The sequence below is a fragment of the Phyllostomus discolor genome, chromosome 14 (assembly GCF_004126475.2).
Source record: "Phyllostomus discolor isolate MPI-MPIP mPhyDis1 chromosome 14, mPhyDis1.pri.v3, whole genome shotgun sequence".
In the NCBI taxonomy this organism is placed as follows: Eukaryota; Metazoa; Chordata; class Mammalia; order Chiroptera; family Phyllostomidae; genus Phyllostomus; species Phyllostomus discolor.
In genome coordinates, this window is record NC_040916.2 from 30,318,586 (window position 1) to 30,326,944 (window position 8,359).

The following is an 8,359-nucleotide window of genomic DNA, read 5'->3' on the forward strand; positions in this document are numbered from 1 at the left end:
TCACATGTCTTCTTCCGTCTGCAGTGGCGTTCAGAAGGACAGTGTCCTTGCAGTGGGAAGGTGGGACGAGGGCAGTGGCAGGAGAAAAGTACGGGCCACAGAAAGAGAAGCGCCCCGACGGGGACTCTCCCACAGTCGGAACAAGGACGCTGTTCTGTGGTGAGCTCAGACTAGCACCTGACTTCAAGCTAAGTGTCTACCAGAGGCGCGGCCTCTTGGCGTCTCTGGGCCACGCCGGAAGAAGTGTTGTCTTAGGCCCCACAGCCAATACACAAACACTAATGAAAGCTGATCAGCAGCAAACAAACAGGTTTGCAGCACATTTGCAACCTTGTGTGGGGCCACAATAACAGCCGTCTGTCCCGTGGGGTGGGGCGTGGGCTGGACCCCCGTACAGAAAGAACCACATTTAGTGTCACCGTCCTGTTACAGAGATACAGCTGGTACTTCCATTTCTCCGATGCTGAAACTACGGCCCAGCTCACGTGCTAAGGGCTTCATCTGAGGGCTCTTTGACTCCAGAATTCCTAAACACTGCTGCTGTCAAGTTTTCATGGCGGTTTTCAACATACACATATACACAGATACACAACATACATGCCATGCACGATTTCAACAGCAAATGTGTAGCTAAACACGTATTCCATGAATTTACCTTTCCTAAGCCTACTACCCTTACAACAGTCAATTTATTAACAACCAAAGCTGGCTGTCACACCGAACAAATTAAATTAAATGGACAGACAACCGACTGCTAAGGAAGTGTCTGAAAACACTGCAGGCACCTCCGGGGCTTCCTGCCACGCGACTCCGTGACCCGAGAAACCCCTCTGGAGCCAGGAGGGACAAGGCCCTGTGACCCACTGAAGTCCCTCACGTCTGTATCCTCTCTGAGGTGTCCCCTGCCCTACCAGCAATGCTGGGGCCCTTGCACTTATTTTATTTTCCATCGGTGATGTGCACATACCACCATGTACAGACCCTGCGATATACCAGGAGCTCTGCTATCAAAACCCAAGAGGAGGAGGGTGCTGGCCGGCCCTGCAGGAGCTGGCTGGGGGCCGACCACCAGGCTTTCCGCTGTTGAATGGTTCAGCTGCCAGTCGCTGGGCACTGGCTGCCCTCTGGGCGCTGCTGCAGGCTTTACGGAATTCTCTCTGCTCAACAGCGAGGCTCACGTGAAATCTGACTTTCCCTACAGGCCCGAAGGAAGGAGTCCGAGGGCTCCTCCTCCCATCTCTGACCCCAGGGCTTGGAGCTCTGTGGCACCGGAGGCCTCCGGCAAGATGAGAATGGGTTTCGGGATGCCTGAACCCCAGTGGCAGGCTTCCACAAGTGCATGGCCAGCCGTGGCCCAGGGGAGACTGCTCCTCCTCGGTGTTGGGGGGATGGGGGGTCCTTCTACCGGATGTGCTGGAGGAGCCTCTCCAGGTACATGTCATCGCATAATCACCCTGTGACTTCTGACCTTTCGTGTATCTGGAAAGTGCTTTTCTCTCCTCCGTCCAAACTGACTTTCCTAGTGTTTCCTCCATAACTTTCATAGTATTCTGAGACACGGGAGAGGTCCTCCTGATTTTAAAAATGGGACGGTAAAACAACGGAGAGGGCCACGGGATTCCTACCCGCCCCGCCCCGCCCCGCCAGCCTCCTCCCACTCGGAGATGGGAGCGGGATAATTCCCACATCATTACGCAGCGCTCTCTCCAGAAAAGAGGCACCTTGGCAAGTACAAGGGTGTTTACCAATTCTAATTTGAGGGTAATGCTCACTGTAATCTTTTTTGCTTTCTAAAACGGCACACAATAAAAATAAACACAAATGTTTGGCAGTTATATAATTAGTCCACAATTAATCTATTTGTTATTAACCAAGCAATAGCAAAAATAAACTGTAAGTAAATCACGACAAGTAATATTTTTGGAAATGTTGGAATCTCTCCATGAGTTGAAGGGCGAATCATGAAAGGGTGGTTGTGTCCTGCATACCTCTTAAGAAGTTTATACTTTTGTGAGTATTTAACTTGATTTCATTGTAAAATGAAACATAATTTCCGCTGATCTCTAAAGAGAGATGATTTCTTCAGTGTAGGCCTAAGAGAAACATTAATAAAGATAATATATTGATTTTCATTTTTCACTGGTTTCAGTTCCTTTGAGTTATTTAATAGTATGAGAGTCTGGTTACCTTCTGAACACTTGAATGGAGAAAGACTGTGATTGGTGCATCTGAAAGTAAGTGACCTCCAATCACATGCCTTGTGCACAATGCTTCTGTGTGATTTCCTTTGAAACGTGTTTCCTTTTGTAAGAGAAGTCAAAGGACATACTGAGTAGTGTACACCACTCACGGCGCTCATCCTTGGAGAAGAAATGCTCCTGGGCTACCTGCCGGGCTTCTGCACAAGGAAAGCAGGACACCGAGCTGGGGACCGTGTTGTCAGAAACGAGGAGCACTGACTGACGTGGCAGCAAACTGCCCGGTACCGACACTGCTCATGCACTATGATCCTCACCAGGTCGCTTCATTGTTTCCTTGTCATTGGAATCGGCAGCAGGGTCGTGAGGCCTCTCCGGTCCGGCACAGACACTGTGCACCTTTAAGATCAGAACACGCCGGCCCAGCCCATTTCCGCTCTGATCCACTGTCTGATGGCACCAGCAGGGGGAGGCAAACAAGACCCCCCACCGGGGGCAGCTTCCTGGGCAAAGGAGGGCTCCTGTGTCTTTGGCACCTGAACAAGGGACTACGGTCAGTCGCGGGTGAGGTCCTCTCTGAACCCGTGAGTGGGGGGGAAGCTCACTCGGAATGGAGGAGCGACAAGGCTGAGCCACATCTGGACCAAACAGCACCTGCCCCTGAGGAGAAGACCGCCTCCCGACCGTCCCCTCTCCACTTAAGCGAGTCATGGTTCCCCAGCAGTTTCCTGTGCAGACGGGATGGATCAGCGGTAACCTCCCGGCGTGAGCACCTTCTCCCCATAAAGTAACTCTCCCAAGTGCCTGAATTTGTATCTCTGCTCCAACCACCCTCCCAGGTAGGAGTGGCGGTGCATTTCACAGACAACAGAACCGATTCCCGAGCTACTATTCTCACGCTGGAGCTCCTACTCTACAACGGATGCACAAGACGCCGAGTTTGAGGTCTAAGGCTGCGACTTCAACGGTGGAAGGCAACCGAACACGATCAGAGAACGTGAAAGGTGTGGTTCGGTTAGGAGGGGTGTCACGGACCCCGCCCGAATCCCTGGCCCTTCACACCCAGGGCAGGCCCTGGCCTGCCTGCAGGGTTTGCTTGCACTGCGCTCTGCAAGGACCCTCCTCTGCAAGGACCCTATGCCTGCCTTGGCTGCCCCTGGGGGACACCTCTCAGGACCAGCTCCTACTTCACTTTCTCAACTCCCCTCCCCTTGCCTCCCTCCCTGAGAGGCTGCTGAGGAGGTTTCCCACCCACGGCCTCGCCGCCCCCCCACCCTAGCACTCCACTGTCATCGGCTGGCTTGCTTTTCCTTCTCACTGAGCCGTAAGCTCTCAGGCTCCTGCCACTGCCACCTTCTGCACCACTGTCCTCACGCCCAGACGCTGCCCAGGCCCAGCCAGGCACTCGGGTGTGCGCTCCAGGCTGCGGGCCGAGGTCCGGCAGTCCCTGCTACACCTGCTGGGGCCACGGGGCCAGCAGGAGCCAGGGGAGCAGGGCGGAGACGCCATGGGCCCTGCAGGCAGCGACGGCTGCGTGTTTACAGCAGGACGGCGGAGCAGCTGCGCGCCCGGGCAGGTTGATGAAATAATAAGAGGACGGAAATCAGAAGCAGTCTGACCCGAACTGTACTGGTCATTGCGAGCTATGCCAGGCCACCGTGTAACAGATCGGTCCCGGAGAGACAGCTTTCTGGTTTGCGGGTCGTCATTTTTGCTTTCGTGCTCCCTTTCCTTGTTTTTCCACTATTTTCATTTCCTTCTTTTCATGTTTTGGAATGGCCCCGCCCACCACACCCCTGCCTTTGCTCTCTTTCCAGCCCGTTGAGATGAACACTGCTTAATCATGTGTAGCCTTTGTCTTTCCTGTTACACACACTTAACACAATAGATTTTCTTGCAAAAAAATGACTGCATTTCACAGGTCATTGGCACAAGTCGTTCAGGCCTAAATGTTTTGTCATTTCTGTTGGTGACCTCTTTTACTCAAGGGCTCTTTACAAATTTGGTTTTTAAATGTCCAAACCTAAGCGCGTTATTGTTTTTATTTTACCCTATTTTTACTTTTTTATTTCTAATGTAGCTGTGTTACGGGAAAATAGTCAGTCTGCACCCACGTCTCTGGAGAAATATAAATGTGACCGTTTCTGATCCAGCGCAGGGGTCAACTTTGGTAAACGTTACCAAACCTTTATAGGTTTTATTAAACCAGCCTTTATTAAACTTTAATCAATACCTCGCTTAAGGCTATGTGATAATGTATACAAGTTTATGAATTTACATGTAAATTAATACATGTCTCTTAAGACATTATTTTTTCGTTACTTACTTTTCTCTTTTTCTATTAGTGCTTTTCCCTAGAATTGTGCTCTTGTTATGTATCAATACCACTGCCCCAATTTTCTTAAGATCGGTGTTTACAGAATATGTCTTTGTTCAGGCACCGTCTTTTCACGTTCTCCGCGCCATCTTCCCCTTCTGGAGAGACCTCGTCCAGCTGCTCGGAGGGCTCGTGCTTCAGCCCCACTCATGTCTCCCGGAGGCTGTAAGAGGCCGTTGTAATGAACGAAACTATCGTGATTGATTATATATTTGGGTGTGTCCCTGCACCCTGTCTGTGCTCCCGTCACAGGCTTTTTCTCTGTGCTCTTCTCGTCTGTGTTTCATTTTTCCTTTTCCTGTCTCTCACTGAACTAAGTTTTCCCACCCACCCCTCCCCCTCCTTCTTTCTGTAGTTGCTTGGAAGATTGCATTTCTTTCTTTTCTGTGGTTGCCTTCTAATCTGTGACACAGCCCTCTCGAAGTCTGTCAAGACATTCTCGAGTTGAGTCTCTCCCCACTCCTGCCCCAGCGGAAGCCCGCCCCGCCTGCCCGCCCCCTCCCTGCTACAGATACCTCGTTTCCATTTCTAGTTCAACACTCAGAATGGGCTGCTATTGTTGCTTTACTGTGGATGTGTAGTTGCAGTAACACCATATTCTACCAGTTCTTTTGCTCCTGGTTTTTTCTCGTCTTCCTCTCTTGTCTCTCTCTCATTCCAGGTTTGTGTCATCCACACTAAAGAATAACTAAGTTTTGGCAGCTCTTATAACAAGGTGAGTGACACCTTAGATATAGATCACCTGAAAACATGTCCTCACGCATGTCCCAGTGTCCAAGGAGAAATCAAGTGCTTTATCTCGGCCCTTCAGACGCACCCGGCTCTTGACCTCTGGCCCCTGTGGCTGCCGCTGAGCAGCCCGGGTCAGCCCAGCCGCCCGAGGGTCTTCGCGTCCATGCCTCCTTTGTCCTCCCCCAGCGGCCCTGACCTTCGCCGTGTCACAGTATGACAACCGTGCGTCTGGGGAAGGACTTCCATTTTCCTTTCCTTCTGGAAGCGTCTCCACCAGATCTGCTCCAGGCTTCTCCTTGCCAGCCTCTCTCCCTGTACCCCAGAGACTCCCCACAAGTGCACCGGGGCCTCCGAGCCCCGGAGCGCGTGTGCCACACTCACGCCTCACTGCTGTGCTCCGGGCCAGGTTCCCAGGTCTGTCTGCTCTTTAGTTCACCTGTTACACCCGTGTCCGTGTCCAGTTCAAAAACCTAACATTTCAGTGGTGCTGTCACTTTAGTAAGCATTTCCATCCACTAACTTCCATACCAACTCATCACTGTTTATTTAATGATTTAACTTGATCTTTGCTTATGTATTCCAAAGGCCTAGTTACGGCACCCTTTCTGCTTCCTCAGGATAATGTCATGTACGGGTTGGATCTCCGGTAGCATCAGCCTTTCCAACATGGTTTTGAGTTCCCTGTTTCAGACTCACTCTGAGCCGCGAGTTTCTCACCCTCCTCGTCCTGCATCAGGCGCACAGGGACCACCACCCAGCAGCATCGCTCCATCCCCACAGCAGGACCGGGCTTCTCACTGGAATCCAGTGCTCCAGTCCCCAGGCGACACTCAGAGATGTCACAGAAGCAGGCCACGTGCCACCACCGGACCGCGCCCTGCACCTGGGCACAGCCATCCACTTCTCTCTGCAGCTCCGCGCCGGCCCCAGCCCTGCGTGGCAGTGGCCCCGTCCTTCCCAACCTTCTGCCCTCGTCTCCCGAGCACCACGCCCCAGGCCCTGATCACTCCCCCCGACACTCAGACCCCATCAGCCCCATCATCAGGGGGCAGAGCCGCCCGGAGAGAGGCCCGCGTCCTGTGCTCACCCCCGAGTGTCTCCGCACCCCCCACGGCCCCGGAGGGCGGCTGTCTCCCTTTCTGCTTCAGCCGTTCATTTTTACTGTGTACTTATTGCATTTCCTTTATTACTATACTTTGGAGAAAAATGAGTGGTTTAAACCTTAACTGCCAGCACCATGCCTCTCTGGCACGTGGCTCGTGCTGACACAGTACCATGGCTTCATGCTACTGTATGCTACGTTCGCAGAGCGTATTTATGAAAGGGTACACATGGTAAGTGGGTTAGACCCGGATCAACGACGGTCCATCATTCTAAAATGCGAGGTGCCCACAACAGTGCGTATATTTGGACTTATTTAAAAAATCAGGGGAAAAAAAACAATAGCAAATAATCCTAACCACCATGCAGTTTTGGCCAATTTTTCAAAGTTATTGCCCCAAACCTCTGAAATGTGTCTTTATAGTTCAAGCTCCAGGTGCAAACACATGGTTTTAAAACAAACTCAAACATTGTGATGAAAACCATCTAGCAATTCCGTCAGTCCTGCGGTTTCCTTATCAATCACTGTGCCCGCACTGAGTATTTTTAATAGATTTCCAGAGATTTGGGGAGAGAGATGTCAGATATTTAGTGAAATCTATCAAGACATCCCTCCTTTCTATTAATCACCGCATTAAGACGGGAGGGAAAGAGACACAAATCAAGCCTTAACAGATATTACTTGCATTTATATCCCGCGAGCAACATTTCACCGGGTGCAAACTATCGATGTTATTACTGTTTAACGTACATCTTTCACGGACCTCTTCTTTCTCCCAGAAATAATTACCCTTTTTTTTGGTATAAACAGCATTCACGAACTATTGAAAATGTTCTTTTAAACAGCAGTTTCGAGAAATTTAATTCAGCGATGATACCGGCTGGGGGCGGTTCAGCAAGCATGAGGAATCTTTAGCCCAGCAACTGTCCTGTGATCCATATGCTGTTAGTACGTGACCTGCGACAGGTATTGGTGATGATCGCTGGTTATTACTCACTATCACGGCAACTTAGCTTCGTTTTTGATTGGGTGCAGGAGCAGACGGATCTAACGGACCAGCTTGCCAAACGGCGTCAGAAATGTGCTAGACTCGTCGCTGAATCTTCGCACAGACCAGCTCTGCCCCAGGCTGGTGCAGGCTTTCCCAGCTGAAGCAGCCTCGGCAACTCCTGGTTCCACTGGATGCTCCGTCGAGGCTTGTTTGATTGACTGAACCCTTACCCAGCGGGACCTCATGACACTGGGTGCCGCACCCGCCCGTCCGCCGCACTGGGCTCATTCTCCACAGCGTCCTTCCCAGGGTGTCTCACTCCCTCGATGGCCTTGCTTATATATAAAGCGACCCGCAGAGCACACAGGTGGAGACAGCCGGCCTCACGGCTCAGGCTATGCACCCTTGTTGGCACTGCTTTTCACCTGAGGACTGCACGTCTGCATCTTCCTTGTCTCCGCTTTTCTGTGGGAGGTGGAACGTGTCGCAAACGTGCACTATGCAGGGGTGCACACGGGATACTCTATCATTTATCCCCGTGTGTGCGTTTCTGTGCTCCCCTTGAGTCTGCCCGCCCAGCGCAAACCCCGAAGGCTTCCCGTGAGGGGCCTCCGTGTCCCCTGGGGCTCGGCAGGGAAAACGTTTGCTCACAGAGCAGGTCGAGCGAGCACGTTCCTCCCTCACTCCCGGCCCTGCCAGCGGATCGTTGTAGCATCGCAGCAAAGCGCACATGTTGGGGTCCTTGTAGAATTGTCCCTCAATTTTAATGGTGTAGGTGTTTGTGCTGTCAGTGCTGATGGAATTCCTGTGCTACTTTGTTGCATCTTAATTCCTGATCGAATTGATGGGAACTGCGTTTACTCAATAAAACATAGAAAAAATGCTAGTAGATGATGGTGTATAGATAGTGCTGGATGTAGGGACAAGTGCAGGCTAATGCCAAATGACAGGTGACACAA